Here is a 19,668-nt window from a genome sequence, read left to right on the forward strand (position 1 = left end):
GCCTGGGTGGCTCTGTCAATTAAGTGTCCGACTCTTGATTTTGGCTCAGGTTGTAATCTCATGGTTTGTGGGTTCAAGCCCCGAGTCAGGCTCCGTGCTGACAGCTTGGAGCCTGCTTGGGATTCTCTCTCTCCCTCTCTCTTTGCCCCTCCCCCACTTGCGATCTCTCTCTCTCTCTCTCTCTCTCTCAAAAATAAGTAAATAAACATTAAAAAAAGATACCACATACGAGTGGAGTATACCATATTTGTCTTTGTCTGTCATATCTGTCTTTGTCTTACTTAATTTAGCATACTCTCCTCCAGGTTCATCTATGTGGTTATAAATGGCAGGATTTCATTCTTTTTTATGTGAAATATATAAGAAGCCTACTCGGCTTGAGCCATCAAATCTAAGTTCCAGGTGGTAGGAAGTAAAAAAGGGGCAAAGAAGAAAAAGTAAGTGTTACATGCCAGTTCTCTCTCTTTTTATTTATGGGGCACCTGGGCGGCTCAGTTGGTTAAGCATCTGACTTTAGCTCAGGTCATGATCTTATGGTTCATGGGTTCAAGCCCTGCATCGGGCTCCGTGCTGACAGCTCAGAGCCTGGAGCCTGCTTCAGATTCTGTGTCTCCCTCTGTCTCTGCCCTTCCTCCACTCATGCTCTCTCTCGGTCTCTCTCTCAAAAATAAACATTAAAATTTTTTAAAAAAATTATTTATTTAAGTAATCTGTATATCCAATGTCGGGCTCCAACTCACAGCCCTGAGATTAAGAGTCACACACTCCCCACAGCTGAGCCAGCCAGGTGCCCCCATGCCAGTTCTCTTTTAAGGAAGATTCCTGAAAGCTGCCATGGGACACTTCAGCTTACATCCTTACAGCCAGAATTGAGTCACATGGCCTCACCAACTGCAAAGGAGGCTGAGAAATCCAGTCTTTATTCCGCATTGCCGTGTGCCCCTCCCAAAGTCAGGACTTCTGTTGCAATGGAGGAAAAGGGAAGATAAATACCGAAAACAATCTTTGCCACAAAACCCCATCCGTGTCTCCTCGTAATATTCATATACTTAGCGACTTTGAGCGAACTCCCCCAAATTTCACTGTATTCTTTGTGATACATTCAATAAATAGGGCATTATACTTGCATCAATACACAGGCAATAAATCTAGGCACTGCGGTACAAGGATAAAGAAGAAAAAGTTTCTCCCCAGATGAAATTAGTACAATGTTTCACGTGCTGTACCAGTGGGGGTAACAGAGTGTTACTAGACAAGGAGGAAGAAATTATTAAAGCTTCTGGAGGTCATAGGGGAGGGTCTGAGGATGCTTCAAAGAAAACGGCTTTTGTTTGGGATGTTGGCAGATAAAGAGAACCCTTCTAGAAATGAGCAGATACAAGCCAAAAATCAGTGGCTGGGAGCTTTCTCAGATGTAGGCAAGAGATTCTTGGCTCAACTAAGTGAATTCAAGCAAAGAGTTAGGGAGAAATGGAAAAACCCTCTCCCTCCCCATTCTGTGCGCCCTAAGGGGCCAGCAGGAAAGAATGGAATACAATGATTTTTTTTTTTTTTCAATGATGAAACTTGGCTAGATCACTTACTGCCTTAGTCCAAATTCTTTCCCCTGAAATATTGGATACTTTTCATGCTGAAGAACAAATACAGTATAATGTGAATGGGGAAGAGAGCCCCTTCTAAGAGACAGATCAAGAGTATCGTGCTGTAGAAATAGCAGATGTATGCATGATATAAAGTTTCTTCTAAAATAATAGAAAATAATCTCATTGAAAGAGTGTCAGAGGTCTGGGAAAAAATTGATGCCCAAAATGTGCATGCGTGTGTAATGATGTTAATAAAAGCAATCTCACCTACTTTATTATTACGAATGGAGAAATGGAGTGGTAATGTTAAATAGCTTTCCCAAATCATGGGGCATTATTGTGGAAAAAACTCCAACTTTCTCATTCTTGGCAATGTTGTTGTTTTTTTTTTTGTTTGTTTGTTTTTGTTTTTTGAGAGAGAGAGCACAAGCAGGGGAGAGGGGCAGAGAGAAAGAGAAAAAAAATTTTTTAAGCAACCTCCATACTCAGGATGGAGGGACCTAAGGGATCATGACCTAAGCCAAAATCAAAAGTCAGATGCTCAACCAGGCACCCCCTCATTCTTGGCAGTGTTTGGTTCCCCCAGTTACTAAGCCTCTTTTGAATGTGGACATAGGGTTATTTCCTATGCTGCATTCATGTAACATTTCAAGTTATAGTTATATAATTTTTCATTACTCATTTAACAAATATTTCTTGAGCACTTAATATTCATCTCCAAAATCTATGTGGTGGCTTTAAATCTTCTGTATTGCCCAGGTTCATCCCAGGTACTACTTTGTCAAGTGGAGTTGTTTGTTAGGTGGCTCACATCACATTTCCTCATGCAGAGGAACAGTGAATTTTATGTTCCCATGGCTTAGGGATCTCTCTGGGAAACTGATGGATGTTGGGGGAGGTCTCTCCACACACTGATGCACACAAAGGCATAACCTTAGGGACTGACTGACAATTTTGTGGCCCATTCGTGGGCTCTCTGGGCCCTTAAAAACAAGTCACAGATTGGGGAGTTGTACCACTAAGATTCCCTCTAACTGGGAATTCCAGGAATCATTTGTGATAAGAACCGGGTGGCCTCTACCTGTTTGAAGGTCAGCTGGATAAAACACCAACACCGGTGGAAAGGTCTCTATCGACCACTTGGGGATTCCTGCTATAGGCAGAGAAATCAGGGAATGAAAATCTTTTCAAAATGTGAAATAGATCCTCTTACCGGTTCAAACTACGGTTCCCCCATTACGCGCACTGTAAAATCCAGTCTTTCCCATAGCCTGAAGGTTCTACCTTATCTGGCCCCTGCCTCGCTCCACCCCTGCCCCCGACTCCCTTCACTCCAACAACGCAGCCCTATTGTCTGGCCTCAACCTCATGAAGCTGATGCCTGTCTCTTCTGCTTGGAGTTCCCTTATTCCAGACCTTCTCATGGAACCTCTTCCTGCCATTCAGGTCTCAGTCCAGGGCTCTTGCCCTCTGAATCTAAAGGAGCCCCATTCACTCTCTGTTGTTTACAGTTATTTTATTCCTGGCACTTGTCATTGTCACACTTTTCTTCTTTCTTTATATGTTTATTGTTAATTCTGAACCCAAAGGATGGGATCCCAAGAGAGTGGGAGGGATCTTGTCTGTCTCATTCCCTGCTGTATTCTCAAATTTTAGGACAGTACCTAGCACACAGTTGGTGCTCAATATAAAAGTTATCAAATAAATGAACAAATAAATAGATGAATGAGGGCAGTAGTAGAGAAACTTGCTTCCTTTCCATTCTAATTTCATCCTATTAACAGAAGAAGTGGTTTGGGGAATGAAGGATTTATACAGAGAAAGTCCATGAATGGTCTCAGCATCAAAGTGATGGGGTGTAGTGAACCTACAGAATCAGGAGTCAGACTTGCCGAGTTCAGTTCCCAGCTCTGCTGCTATATGACCTCTGGTAAGTTCTTTAAACTCTCTGCAAAATGGGCATGATGACAAAATTACCTGTTGTTGTTTTGAGTGTTCAATGAACACAAACAAAGCTCTTAGGATAGTGACTAGCCCATACTAAATTATTATTATTGAGCAGATGTTTGGTAAACTTCAAGCCTCTTCTTGCGTGCCCACCTTCTGCCCCCACCTCTGGTCAGCTTTCCCAAATGCCAAGCATTGCCTAGGAAGACTGGAGGCTACCCCAATTCCCGAACTCTCCCTATGACACTCCCATGGGCTAAAGAAATTTCTAAGTGCCTTGGGTTTAACTTTCATTCCATTCCTTTTTCTCTTACGAAGAAAACACTTTGGAAGACAAGGGTAGTTATTAGAAGGACACCTCGAATCTTTTCAAACTTGAAAACAAAAGTGTAAATCATTAAAGGTCTCCTGAAGTGGCCAGACAAAGAATTTACACTCAGGATCTGACTCTGTGGTGAATGAGAGAACCGACTACCCCTGAGACCTTGTGTCGACAGCTAGAGAGGAGCCTGCTTCAGATTCTGTTTCCTCCTCTCTGCCTTCCCTGCTTGGGATTTGTCCACGCAACCATAATTGAATTGGCTCTCTCTCTCTCTCAAAAATAAATAAACATTAAAAAGAAGAAAAGAGGGGCACCTGGGTGGCTTGGTCGGTTAAGCGTCCGACTTCGGCTCAGGTCATGATCTCGCGGTGGTCCGTGGGTTCAAGCCCCACGTCGGGCTCTGTGCTGACAGCTCAGAGCCTGGAGCCTGCTTCAGATTCTGTGTCTCCCTCTCTCTCTGCTTCTTCCCTGCTTGGGATTTGTCTTTCTCTCTCTCTCTCTCTCTCTCTCTCTCTCTCTCTCTCAAAAATAAATAAACATTAAAAAGAAAAAAAAGAAAAGAAAAGAAAAAAAAAAAAAGAAAAAAAAGAAAAAAAAAAAAAAAAAAAAAAGAAAAAAAAAAAAAAGAAAAAAAAAAAAAAAAAAAAAAGAAAAAAAAGAAAAGAAAAGAAAAGAATATGCATGTCAAGGTGGCGTCTGGATGGCTCGCTCTGCTGAGGGTCTGACTCTTGATTTCAGCTCAGGTCACTGTCTCACAGTTCATGGGTTCAAGCCCTGCATCGGACTCTGTGCTGACAGTGCGGAGCCTGCTTGAGGTTCTCTCTTTGTCCTTCCCCTGTTCACGCGTTTTTGCTCTCTCTCTCTCTCTCTCTCTCTCTCTCAGCTCTTTCTCTCTCAAGATAAGTAAACCTAAAAAAAAATCTATTAAAAAAAAGGGAAATGTACGTCAAGTAAACCCTGGCACATAGCAAGTGCTCAATACATTATATATATATGTATATATATATATATACACACACACACACACACATATATATAATATATAACATATAATATATATATATGCTATATATACACACACAATATATATATATATTCTCTTTCTTTCTCTCTCTTTCTCTACACCATGTATATATATATTTAAGTTCTGGGGGTAGCGAGACCAGGCAAACTGCCTTCTTGTTGAAAGGTAGCTTTAATAAGGCTTATTTTGGTCGAGGGGTGCTGCCTACTACCAACCACATCGGGAGCGGAAAGGCCCATTTGTATGTCAGACCATCACCCTATTGAGTATATACAACACAAACAGGATCTAGATTGTGATTCCAGAGCTTTCTGCAACTTTTGAAAAAGTAACGCAAGAGAAATCACGTGGCCTGGCAGATGGCTTCCTGGCCCTCTCTGTCCTCAGTCTGTGGTTTAGTCCCCTACCCAAGTCCCAGTTCAAGCCTTCCAGGTACCGGATGTGTGACCCTCCTCCCTGGGCAGCAGACGTGGGGAAACTGGGTGTGGGGGTGGGGAGGGTGCTTGCAGTTTTCCAAGGGAACCGTTTCCCTCAGGACACCTGAAAGACCTCCATGTGCTTTTTAGTTTGTGGCCGTGGGTCATTCCATTCCTAAACCATGAAATCTGCCTGGACAATAGTTCTTTCACTGAAAGAAGAATGCTATCAAAGAGAAAACCTTTGTTTACAAAACCTCTAAAGGAACCAGATATAAATTGTTGATTTACCTGTGTGCCTATTTTTCAAGTGGAAGAAGAAATATCTTTTAAAAAACTGCTTGTCATACAAAACATATTGACGTTACAGGTTTATCTTGTTTTTTGTGGTTTTTTTTTTTTTTTTTTTTTTTTTTTTTTGCTATACTATTGAGAGGCCGAGGAAAGTCCTGTTACCTTCAAAATTCTTTTTGTATTAAAAAAGGGACTGGAAATAGCTACATTTGGATGGTTCAAGGATATCAGAGTGAGGGGCGCCTGGGTGGCTCAGGTGGTTAAGCATCCGACTTTGGCTCAGGTCATGAGCTTATGGTTTGGGAGTTTGAGCCCCGCATTGGATTCTGTGTTGAGAGTTCAAAGCCTGGAGCCTGCTTCGGATCCTGTGTCTCCCTCTCTCTCTGCCCCTTCCCTGCTCACATTCTGTCTCTCTCTCAAAAATAAATAAACATTAAAAAAAAATTAGGGGTGCCTGGGTGGCTCAGTCAGTTGAACGTCCCATTTTGGCTCAGGTCATGATCTCACAGTTTGTGAGTTTGAGCCCCGCTTCCGGCTCTGGGCTGACCGCTTGGAGCCTGGAACCTGCTTCAGATTCTGTCTCCCTTTCTCTCTGCCCCTCCCCCACTCATGGTCTGTCTCTCTGTGTCTCTCAAAAACAAATATTTAAAAAAAATTTTTTTTAATTAAAAAAGAAAGAATATCAGAGTGAGAATCTGATTTGGATTTTAAAGGCTATCAATGTCCCAAGCAACATTGTTGGTGACTACTCTGCAAGAGTACAAGCTAAAAGATACAAACTGTTCAATAAACATAGAAAATTACTGAGTTTGGAAAAGAGTGTCACTTTCTAGCTATTGCTGCTGAGAAGTGCTTTGCAGCATCTTCTGGGTATTTTAAAGCAACAGGTCAAGATTTGCTTTCTGGTTTGAGGTAAGAGCAGCCTGAGCCGCAACCAGCAAATGTCACTGGTTCACTTTTCACATACTCTTCCTAAAGAACATCATGGAAAGTCACTAGTTTGATGGGTCTCCTTCTGACATTCTTTAGTATTACCCTTTTGTTCATAGACAGATTTCATTCAAGCCTTGTCAACGAGTTGTTACTTTTGTTTTTTTACCTGCTGATTTCTCCTAACTTAGGTTTCATAGGCTGTGTCTCATGATACATTTTAACTCTTCTTGATTTCAGCCTTTTTACTTACCCAGTTACTCTAACTATCTAGTGCGTGTAATACCCAAGGTTTCACACCCTATTCTGTTCAAAGAAATGACCAGAAAACCCAAAATAAAGTTCTTTTTACTTACAAACTCACATAAGCCCTCATTTGGGACCGAGATTTCCTATTTGCTTCTCCATTTGGCAGAGCTTTGATTTTTACTTCCTGTCTGTTTGGTTCCAGAGTTCATGCATTTTCTTTAATATCACACACCTCTCTGGTTGAGTGCAAAACTAAAAAAAAAAAAAAAAAGAAAACCTTTATCTTTTTTTAAAATGGGTTTTTAATTTTTTTTAAGTTTATTTATTTATTTTGAGAGAGACAGAGACAGCACGAGGTGAGGGGGTCAGAGAGAGAGACACACAGAGAGAGAGAGAATCCTAAGTAGGCTCCATGCTGCCAGCGCAGGGCCTGATGTGGGACTCGAACCCACGAAGCCGTGACATCATGACCTGGGCGGAAACCAAGACTCAGACACTGAACCTACTGAGTCACCCAGGTACCCCCAAAATCTTTATCTTTTTTGATAAGTGTATGATTATATGATCAGTATTGCTGATATATCAGGACCAAGAGATAGGAAATTCATAACAAACAGCCAGCAGTAATCACCTCTGAAGCGCTTGAAATCGGGAAGTATTTTCATTATCTTAACAAAAATTTTTATTTCTTTCATTTACCTTTTCTAGTCATTTTGGAGTTGTTCCCCAGCACAGGTATTTAAGATGAAAAAAAAAAAGCATTCCTTACTCATTGTATTTGCTTTTATATTTACTTTCATTACTGCCATTGAAACATCTCGTTCCTACCATTTTCCCCACAAGTAGGTAGAATTTGAGCAAAATCAAGGCATAAATAGGCTTTTGAGGGCTGATCCAGGAACCCTACCCCTTAGAAATTGCTTTTATGAGAAAAGATGTTCCAGTTCTAAAAAAACAAAACCAAACCAAAGCAACCAACCAATCAACCAAACAAACAAAAAAACCAATTGGAACACAAAATGCTTTTGTACTTTGGACATGGCTGATTTGTACCAGGTTAATGGAATGGATTGAAAGTAAGATAAACTGAATTCACATCCTGGCTCTGCTTCCAGTTAGCTGTGCCATTTTAAGCAAGTTTCTGAATTCTGAACCTCTATTTCCTCTTTTATATCTTGGGGGAAATACGAGTTAGCTACTGCAGAGGGCTGCTATGGGGTATGAATGATACAATGTATATGAAGCACATAGTAAAAGCTCAACAAATACTATCAGGATCATGTTCCTAAGGTCACCTTTAGACCCTGAACTACACAAGTTGGAACTAGAAAGATCAGGGCTCAGACCAAAAGTCCTTTCTAAGAGATACCCAGTGATTTATTACAGAGAGATTTGCACTAGTAAGGATTCCTTGTATGACCCTGGAAAATTTCAGTCTTTTGTGTCTCTTTTTTCTTCTTTAGGAGAGGTGTCATAATAATACCTGCCTCTCTCTTCTTTTTTCCTCCACCTTCATAGTGCTATACATGGATACATGTAAGATTGTATAAGTTTGATGTATACATTGTCATGATTTGACACATGTACATACTGAGAAATGATTACTACAATAAAGTTAGCTGACCCGTCCATCACCTCACATAATTACCACTCTTTTAGTGGTAATAACACTTAAGGTCTACTCTCTCAACAACTTTCAAGGATAAAATACAGCGTTGTTAACCATAGCCACCATGCTGCACATTAGATTCTCAGAACTTATTCATCTTATAATTGAAAGTTTGTAGGGGCACCCTGCTGGCTCAGTCAGAAGAGCATGTGACTCTTGATCTGGGGGGTAGTGAGTTCGAGCCTCACATTGGGTGTAAAGATTACTTAAAACAAACAAAAAACAAACTTAAAGAAAAGGAAGTTTGCAGTCTTTCACCAACCTGTCCCCAGTTCCCCTACCCCCATCCCCTGACATCCACCATTCTGCTATTTCTTTTTTTTTTTCATTTTTTTTTTAACGCTTATTTATTTTTGAGACAGAGAGAGAGCATGAATGGGGGAGGGTCAGAGAGAGGGAGACACAGAATCCGAAACAGGCTCCAGGCTCTGAGCTGTCAGCACAGAGCCCGACGCGGGGCTCGAACTCACGGACCGCGAGATCATGACCTGAGCCGAAGTCGGCCACTTAACCGACTGAGCCACCCAGGCGCCCCGATTCTGCTATTTCTATGAGTTCAAAAACCTGCCTCACTTTAACCCACAAGACTACTGAGAAAATAAGGAAAGAGTCTTTGCTCAAGGTCTTTGAACTAAACAATGCCACACGTAAGATGTCACGAACCTCAGATGTGGGCAACTTTACATATACACTCATTCTTCTTTGGCGAGTAAGCAGGTAAGAGCACAAGTGAGAGAGGGCACTGCAGCCACGTGGATCTGTGCTGGGATGATTGGGTTTCTCACATTCCACACTTACTCACAAGCTTCAGTAGCATTGAAGAACTTTGGAGATGGATTGATTCAAGAGTTGGTCCCAGCTCTGCCACTTACCAGCTATGTGACCTTGAGCAAGTCAGTTCATTGCTCATGGGTAATAGCAGTATTTCCCTCAGAGGGACACGGTGAGGATGAAATGAGATGTTGTACACGGCACACTTAAGACAGTGTTTGACACAGGTTCAGCACTCAAAACATTAGAGATGATGATGGTGGTGATGATGATGGTGGTGACAGTGATGATGGTGATGATGGTGATGCTGATGATGATAGTAATGATGGTGGTGATGGTAGTGATGGTGGTGATGATGTTGGTGATGATACTGGTGATGATGGTGATGGTGGTGATGATGATGTTGGTGATGATACTGGTGATGATGGTGATGGTGGTGACGATGATGGTGATGATGGTGATGGTGGTGATGATGATGGTGGTGATGATAGTAACGATGGTGGTGATGGTAGTGATGGTGGTTATGATGTTGGTGATGATACTGGTGATGATGGTGATGGTGGTGATGATGATGGTGGTGATGGTGATGATGGTGATGGTGGTGATGACAATGGTGATGATAATGGTGATGGTGGTGATAGTGGTAATAATAGTGGTGACAGTAACGGTGATGACAATGATGGTGGTAATGATTATGATGGTGATGGTGGTGATGGTAATGGTAATGGTGATGATGGTGATGATGGTGGTGGTGATGATGATGGTAATGATAGTGTGATGGTGATGGTGATGGTGATGGTGATGGTGATGGTGGTGATGATAATGGTGATGATGGAGATGGTGGTGATGGGGGTGATGATGATAGTGGTGATGGTGATAATGGTGACAGTGGTGATAGTGGTAATAATAGTGGTGACAGTAATGGTGATGACAATGATGGTGGTAATGATTATGATGGTGATGGTGGTGATGGTGGTGGTGATGATGATGGTAATGATAGTGTGATGGTGATGATCATGGTGATAGTAATGGTGATGATGGAGATGGTGGTGATGATGATGATGGTGATGATGGTGGTGATTTTGCTAATTTACTGCTTAGCTGTCTGCCCTTAAATATCACAGCTACTCATTTTTGGCTTTGAGTTACTGCTGCTACTATAGCCACAGGGGCTTAAAGTATAGACCTGAGCTCTCCAAAGGTATTCCCTTCTCTATTTTCTTTTTGAAACTGTTGCCCAGTTAAATTACAGTGTTGTTTCCATATCTACCTTCTATTTTATAATGCACATAATTGTTAAAGCAGAGAGCAAGGGAAAGAGAGGATATTAGACAGTATCTTTCTACATTTTCTTTTTTCATTTAATGTAATGAGTTTTCTGTGGGTTTTTTGTTTTTTTAAGAAATGATGATGCCGACAGAGTGTGCAGATTGTCATTTTGATGGGTCCTCCTAGCATATGACAAGATTTGATCAAGTTTTCAAAAACTGTTAGGTTTGTCAAAAGCCTACCCTGTACTTTGTCCAGACCTGCCATCTTCCACTACAAACATAGGACTCGTCAGATAAAAGTGTTATCACAGCAGGGGGTGGCAGTCAGTGCTCCTCGGGCCCCCGTGCCACCTTCAACCTTAATAGCTACAATTTTAGGGACGCCTGGGTGACTCGGTTGAGCATCTGATTTCAGCTCAGGTCGTGATCTTGCAGTTCGCGAGTTTGAGCCCCACATCAGGCTCACTGCTGTCAGCGCAGAGCCCGTTTCAGATCCTCTGTCCCCCTCTCTCTCTGCCCCTCCCCTGCTTGTGCTTTCTCTCTCTCTCTCAAAACTAAAATAAAACATTTTTAAAAATAGCTATAATTTTATATCCTGCAATTACAGATAAGATTTCACTTGAAAAGAGGTTCCACAGCTAAAATGTTTACACTTTTATATATGCATGTCTTCCCATGGGCTTACACAAGATATATATTTTACAAACAGGGAAAAACAATTCTAATTAGCCGGTTGTAGTGGGTCAGAAATGTAAGGGAGGAATGATGAGAAGCATAAGGGAAAAAGTGAGGGAGATAAAGACAGACAATATGCACTTGAGCAAGGAGGTACAGTTTTAAACATGTTTTGTTGATGGAGGTTTAACACATCCATGAAATCTGAGTCAACCACCAGCTAGCTCCTTGAGGATGGGAAACTGGGTTTTGAACATCCTTAGGAACTTATCTGGTAGCATGCAGGTGTGGCTGAATCCAGAAACTCAAAGACTGATTAGTTGCTCCTCCCTTTCTTCCACCTCTAGGTCCTGCTTCCTTTGACTTCATGTTCAGATAGGATTTTGCCAACATCAGTGGTGCCTGCTGCTTCCACAGTCCTTCTTCAGTGATCCCGGGGGTAGAGGATTAAGGGCTGGAAAAATACTCTTCCAGGGGCACCTGGGTGGCTCAGTCGGTTAAGTGTCCAGCTTTGGCTCAAGTCATGATCTCACGACTCAGGAGTTTGAGCCCCGCGTGGGGTTCTGTGCTAACAGCTCGGAATCTGGAGCCTGCTTTGGATTCTGTGTCTCCCTCTCTCTTTGCCCCTCCTCCTCTCGAAAATAAATAAACATTAAAAAAAAAAAAAGAAAAGAAAAATACTCTTCCAATATTACACAGAACAGTTCTAGGCTTGACTCTCGTTAACCTGACTTGAGTCCTGTGCCCATCCCTCAACCAATCACTGTGGTTAACAGGACAAAGCACTCTCATTAGACATTTCTGGGTCACATGTTCATTCGTGGAGCTAGAGTGAGAAAGCAAATCCCACCTGACATTCGTGAATGTGAGTGCAAAAAAGAGGTGTTACCCCAAAGGAAAATCAGGGTGCTATTCTCAAAGAGGAAAACAATTGATATCTATTACAGCCCCAAGGTTACCCTCTCCTTTCTCCTCTGGTTCACTCCAAAAATTCTTTTTTTTTATTTAAAAAAAAATTTTTTTTAACATTTATTTTTGAGACAGAGAGAGACAGAGCATGAACGGGGGAGGGTCAGAGAGAGAGGGAGACACAGAATCTGAAACAGGTTCCAGGCTCTGAGCCGTCAGCACAGAGCCCGACACAGGGCTTGAACTCACAGACCACGAGATCATGACCTGAGCCGAAGTCGGACACTTAACCGACTGAGCCACCCAGGCACCCCCACTCCAAAAATTCTTAAAAGTGAATATTGTAAAGAAGCCGTCAAAAACACTAGCTTTGAAATAAGACATTCTGTGTTTAAATTCTGTTACTGCCACTTGGTGAGTCCTGGGACAAATGACTTAACCTCATTGTGTTTCAATGTTCTCTTTTCTAAAATAAAGATAATAGTGGCATTCATTTCATCGGTTGCCGAGAAGAGTAAATGAGACGAGGCTAAAGTAACACTTGGATGCTTGGATCTAGTCAGAATATAATCAATGTTATATCTCACAGAAACTTTGTTAACTATTGTCTACTTAACCCATCCATCTGATAAATGTCTGTTCTTTTCTAAGTTTATTTATTTATTCTTGAAAGAGAGAGAGAGGGTGTGCATGGGTACACATGCAAGTGGGGGAGAGGCAGAGAGAGAGGGAGAGGGAGAATCCCAAGCAGGCTCTGCACTGTCAGCGCAGAGCCCGATGTGGGGATCGAACCTGCGAAACTGTTGGGTCATGACCTGAGCTGAGATCGAGAGTCAGACACTCAACCGACTGAGCCACTCACGTGCCCCTGGAGGCCATGCTTCATTCTCTCTTAAAACATACAGACAGACACCCACAACGCGTCCATGGTATGCTAAATATCTGGGCACTTCTGTTCTCACCTTCTGAGTTCCAATTGGTCCAAGACCTGTTTATTCCAGTTGTGCCTGTTATGATTACATATTAATTATATGAAACCAAGGTCATGTAAATGTGAACAGAGAATTGTTTCCCTGAAACCTCTGTTGGATGCTTTGTGGATGTTTTGGAAAGACTTGGTTAAAAGGGAATTGCTAAAAAGAATAGCTACAAAGCAAGATACGAGCATGGCTGTGTTGTAAAACATTGGGGGAAATCGTACAGCTCCAGAAGGATCCTACCTGCAAAATGGTTTACGAGTGTGATTTATTCAAGAAACATGATACGGAACTCTAATCACAGACCTACACTCAAGTAAAATTTTGGCTGTAGTGTATCAATTGATTGGTGATTGCATATAAAATTATATGTTTCAAATTTTATTTTATTTTTAAGTAGGCTCCACCCAGCATGGAGCCCAAGGAGGGGCTTGAACTCACAACCCTGAGATCAAGACCTGAGCTGAGATCAAGAGTTGGATGCTTAACTGACTGAGCCACCCAGGTGCCCCGGTATATGTTTTAAATTTTAAATTCAAATAATGCCTGAGGTATTTATGATTTTTTTATGAATCCATGCTCTAGCTAGTTTTTTAAAATTAAGTGCACAATAACCAATCTCAATTTCGCTAATAGAAAATGGCATCTGCGGATTATTAAAACCTTCCTATACTTCCTATACCTACAGTACCTATACTCATTACCATCACGTTTTAGTCTCCCATCTACCTCTCAGCTGTTTACAATCCGGCATCTATAACCGTCACTCTCCTGAAACTTGTATCTAAGAAATGGCCAACCTCAGTTCTCTATTTGCTCTTTAAACATCGAGGCGTCTCAGAATTCTGCCCCCGCTGAAATATTCAGACCACAGGGGATTACTTCCAAATGAAAGAACTAGAAGAAGTCTATTAGGTAGGGGTCCACTTTTCAGTGCTACCAATGCATCCACCGACGACTCACCTGGTACGGTCCCTGGATCTTTGTCCTCTTCTGCAGCACGCCCTTGTTGGCCCAAATACAGGCATAGGTCTCTATCATGACCGCCAACATTCCTAGTCCTGGATTTACCCTCCAATACTCTGTCACGGCGCCTGCAACAGGTGCGCCTTGGCAGGGTCTCCGGAGCCATGGGACTGCCTTAGCCGCATGCTGGCATGAGCCCCGCCCCGGGACCCTGGTGTTGAGCCTGGACCTACCCGTCCTTCTGAAGGATTCCTCCAAGCCCTTCTGCTGCCTTTCTCTCTCAGCTGAACGTGCTTAGAACAATCTGTGTCCGGAGAGGTTTGTAGGAAAAATGGTCAAAGACTTCAAAATGAAGCAAAAGATTCCTGAGTGTCTTTAATGAAGAAACAAAGTGCTATCTAGCTGGGTTTTTTTTTTTTTTTTCTGGATTATCTGATTCTGTGCGAGCTCTGTGCCTTTCATTGTCTTCGAGGGATTTTATAACTGTAATGGGTCAACAACTGCTAGCAATGTGTGTAAATCGTCTGTTGTAAAGACAAGCGTCCCCCTCTCTTCACCAGGAGAAGCCAGTTTCGCATTTCTTTGTAAATTCGTTTTAGTACTTACATCCGATCTTGGCAAGTGTGGCACTTTGAATGGTTTCGAGCAGACTGCAGCCTCTTCTGGCTCCCTAATTAATTAATGAGCTAAATAGAAGTTTTTAACCAGCGTCCATTTTACATTTAGATGAGAGTCGCGATTTTACCTTCTTTAAAAAAGCATTCTTTGGGGCGCCTGGGTGGCGCAGTCGGTTAAGCGTCCGACTTCAGCCAGGTCACGATCTCACGGTCCGTGAGTTCGAGCCCCGCGTGGGGCTCTGGGCTGATGGCTCGGAGCCTGGAGCCTGTTTCCGATTCTGTGTCTCTCTCTCTCTCTCTCTCTCTGCCCCTCCCCCGTTCATGCTCTGTCTCTCTCTGTCCCAAAAATAAATAAATGTTGAAAAAAAAAATTTAAAAAAAAATAAATAAAATGGAGCTGATGAGTACGTTCCCCATAGGTCATTGTAAAGATGATAATTTCGGGGCACCTGGGTGGCTCAGTCGGTTGAGCATCCGACTGCGGCTCAGGTCATGATCTCGCGGTCTGTGAGTTCAAGCCCGGCGTCGGGCTGTGTGCTGACCGCTCAGAGCCTGGAGCCTGCTTCGGATTCTGTGTCTCCCTCTCTCTCTGCCCCTCCCCCGTTCATGCTCTCTCTCTGTCCCAAAAATAAATAAACGTTGAAAAAAAAATTTAAAAAAGCATTCTTTAACAGCTTTTAATATTTTTGATCCTCCAACAGCAGAGTCCTGTTACAACCTCCCCCAGGACAATAGGTACCAACCAACCCTCCTCCCGTTTATACCACCAAGAGAAGCCGCCTACGCATTTCTTCCCAGAACAGAGAAACTCTGCACCAAGATGATATGCTCTTTCCATTTTTAAAAGGATCTGGCAACTCTTAAAGGGCGGCTTCTCTCCCTCAAGTAACTTCTAACCAGGGACCCCCTTAAAGAAGTTCACAGAAGCATTTTTCATGTTCTGCGGGAATGTGTTCATTTGTACCTCAGATCACCCAACCCTGCCGCCCACTCTTTGACTCTTTTGGACTGAAGACCTGTCTTTTTCATCTTTATAGTCCCCACAGTGCCTAAAACTGTGCCTTGCAAATAGTAGGTGCTCATGAAAATGTAGGCTGAATTTATTTCCTACTGTGGGGTGAAGAAAAATAAAATGGCAGCCAGTTAGAGGAAGGCTCTTAAACTATAATATTAGGCTGCTGGAATTTTATAATTAAAAGGAACCATAACCATCTCCTGGTGGATATGATGAGAGGAGAAATAAAGTGGGAGTGATAGCCAACAGTCATTTCTGATGTCCCTTCATAATGCCAAGGTCACTGGTTCCCTCATTGCTCCAAGGGACAATGTGTCCCTACACTCCTATGGGGCCTCACTGTACTTGGATCGAGAATGGGCCTTTACAATAAACAAGGGTAAAACTTTGTATCGTTTCAAATCTGGGACACCCTGAACTAACAAAGGCTGAGTGATTATGGGCCAAATAATAACCTGGCCCTTGCTGTGCAGGAATTCTAGATAAAGAGAAAAATATTCTGTAATACTTCGAGATTCCTTGTTAGCTAGCACTCACTGATCCCAGAAGAGATTAAAAATACCACCAAAACTTCTTTTCGCGAAACGAATCCACAATGTCATGAGTTTAATGGAGAACACATGGCTTTGGCCATTCTTCTGAAACTTATTTTTATTACAGAAAAATATAAAAACGGTGCTGTGCATGAGCATATCAATGAGTTGTTTGTTCTTTTTATACTTGTAAATGAAATAATATAGGATAAGTTAATCAGTCCCATTCGTTTGGGGAGTGCCAAACTTAAAATCATAGACTTACAGGGGTACCTGGGTGGCTCAGTTTGTTAGGAGTCCGACTCTTGATTTTGGCTCAGGTCATGATCTCACGGTTTGAGAGACTGAGCCCCGGGTTGGCTCCTCGCTGTTGGCACAGAGCCTCTTGGGATTCTCTTTTTCCCTCTGTCTCTCTGTCCCTTCTCTGCCCGTGTTCTCGCTCCCTCTCAACATAAATAAACTTAAAATACATAAATAAAATCACAGGCTTTCAGAACCACAGAGCTAGGATTATCTTAGATTTTCCAACTTAACACCAATGAAAAATACAATGTTTATATTTTGTGAACGTGTTCCAACATCAACAGAGAAAAAGACTCTAACTTCCCAAGTAATAACCATCATTAACTGAGCACTGTCAGTGTCCTCCAGCCAAAGGAACTTGTTCAGACCCCAGGAACACACCCTGTGGTTGAGCAGCCTGGGTTTATTACTCACTGCAGCCACGGAGATCACATACCACAGGGAAGCGTGCAGCATCTCAGTAAGAAGTGTTAGAAAAAACTTATAGGATTGGTGCGTTGGTTGGGTAATTTGGGGGAGGGTCTGATGAAGCAAAGACTCACTCTAGACTGGGTACCATCAGAAAGCCAGAGCAATTCCAAGATTGGGCATCTCAAGAAATCTTACCTCTAGGGAGGGCAGACTAGAGTTGGGGAAAAGCTGTAACTGGTAAAGGAGTTGTGGTCACTCGCTTTAGCAGAGAGAGGGGGATGTTGGGCACTTTGTGGGCTGCACAGAAACCTTGTTTTGTCTTTATCATGGTCTTCGAGTGACCTTGTCTAGGTCAGCGTGCTGTGAGATTGTGTTCCATAGGAGAACCATGTGGTCTGGCCGAGAGACCAGTGCCCGGATGCTACAGGCTGCTTTCTCAGTACGAAGTAGGCGCTAAGTGCTTCCCACACAGCATTTCATTTAATTCCTTTCATTATTCTGTGAGGCATATATTCTGCGTCCCATTTCTCAAGTGAGAAAATAGGGATGTGAAGAATTTAACGTTAGCAGCAAGGAAATGGCAGGCAGAGTCAGGAGTGACGGAGCCTGACTCCAAAGTCCCACCCTGGGAACACACAACACATGATGCTCAGGGGTCTGAGAACTGAGGGAAGGACAGAGGGCGTGTGTGGGGGGGAGGGGTGGTGGGGGAACGCAAGCTGGACCACAGAACCTTGGCCTCTGACTTTTTGTTTCCTGCCTTTACTGTCTCTGGGACCTTCACCATCCCTTACATCAGCCACCTACCGTCCCCGTCCTCCCAGAGTCTGGACCCCCAGAAATTCTGCTCCAATAACATTTCTCTCCAACCCTTTTGGCCACCTCTACTTGTCCCCACAGCCCCCATCACACCTTGGGACCTGCTGTTTCATCTCTAGAAATTAAAATTCTGAAATTTCTTTCTTACCCCAGCAACATATCAGCCCACCTCTTCCTTATACTCCTTTTATCTTCCCCTCTTTGCCCCTCCCTATCCTTCAAGCCTGTCTCCCCCCTCATGGCTTTACTCTATTTCCTCCCCCGTCTCCCTTGAGCCGTATGACCCATCAATTAATTCCCCAGATCTCCAAACCTGCTCACCTCCTTGACCTTCCGGTGGCTCTCATCCCTGACTCAGTGATGGTTTTCAACTTTTGGACACGTTTCTCAGCTCTTTTCAATGATTAACCCATTTAACTATCACAACAATTCTGTGAGCTAAATCCTATTATACCCTCATTTTACAAGCGAGGAACGGAGACGTTCAGAGCCCTTGAATAACTTGCCTAAGGTCAAACTGCCAGTAGGTGGCAGAGTCAGGACTGGAACCTAGGCGGTCTTGCTCCAGAGTACCTGCCGGTGAGAGCAGTACTCTCCTGCTGCTCCTCTCTGTCCTTCAGAGCTGCCTCTGGTTATTGAATAGTTTCCTAAATCGGCTTCGTTCAGTGCCTACAAGAAGTCCTCACTTCACTCACAAAGCTAAGTTCACCAAGACCTGTGCCTTCTGCCTCAAATTTCTCTGCATGCTTATGATCTCTTCTCTCCTTTCATCAGGGAGAAAGAGCCATTCTTTGTAATATAGTAATTTGATTTTCTGTGTGCCTATCTCCCCATGCTGCAAGCTAACCGACCCCCAAAGACATGAATGCCAAGGGTACACTCGGCCAGATTTACAACCTATAGGCTCAGATTTTAAGCCAGTGCTCACCAACACATATAATGCCCCCACTTGCGTGGCAAGTAGGAATTGGAATTTTAGTTCTTCCCAGGATGGGTATTTATTGGCTCTGCTACCTCAGGAGCCACCAGCTCTAGCTAGCTTTCCTTTTTCACCCACCCTGTGTGTCTGTTTTGACTGGCAGAGCTAACTCGTGACTTGGGTGACCATAACTCTTGCCAATCTTTCCCCAGGGGGAGGGGGTGAGGGCTGAACCATCTTCTCTTTCCTGTCCATTGGCTGGAATCTCCCTTCACCCCTGATGAAGTTCCTCCTGGAAGCAAAATAATGCCACCACCTTGAGATGCATTGCCTAAAAACCACTGTGGCCACCCCCTACCCGTGGGCATGGGCCACTCTGATCAGTGAGTCATTGTTTCGTGTCACGAACACACATGGATACGCTTGAGAATCTACTGAAGGTTTAAAAGATCTGTTTATAAATATATGACTCACTTAAGAAAGTATCTTGAAGTTTTGCAAAAATTTTGGGGGTTTTCAGACTTCCATGAAATTTTTTTTTGTGGAACTACTCATTTCTGTACACAGTATAGTGTCTCAGATGCAGCCCATAGTAAATATTTATAGAATTGAATTACATGGGCTAAATCACAACTTCATCTGAAGTACAAAATCAGATTTATTGTCTTATTGTTTGTCTTTTCCCACAAAGTAACTTAAAGTGGTTAATATTCAGACATTTGCTTTTTTTTTTTTTTAATTTTTTTTCAATGTTTATTTATTTTTGGGACAGAGAGAGACAGAGCATGAATGGGGGAGGGGGCAGAGAGAGAGGGAGACACAGAACCGGAAACAGGCTCCAGGCTCCGAGCCATCAGCCCAGAGCCCGACGCGGGGCTCGAACTCACGGACCGCGAGATCGTGACCTGGCTGAAGTCGGACGCTTAACCGACTGCGCCACCCAGGCGCCCCCAGACATTTGCTTTTTTAAAGTATCTTTCTCAGTACCTCGGCCTCAGTAGGAACAAATCCCCTTCTCACTTAATTCAACAAGGACTCAGAATTCTGT

The sequence above is a fragment of the Lynx canadensis genome, chromosome B4 (assembly GCF_007474595.2).
Source record: "Lynx canadensis isolate LIC74 chromosome B4, mLynCan4.pri.v2, whole genome shotgun sequence".
In the NCBI taxonomy this organism is placed as follows: Eukaryota; Metazoa; Chordata; class Mammalia; order Carnivora; family Felidae; genus Lynx; species Lynx canadensis.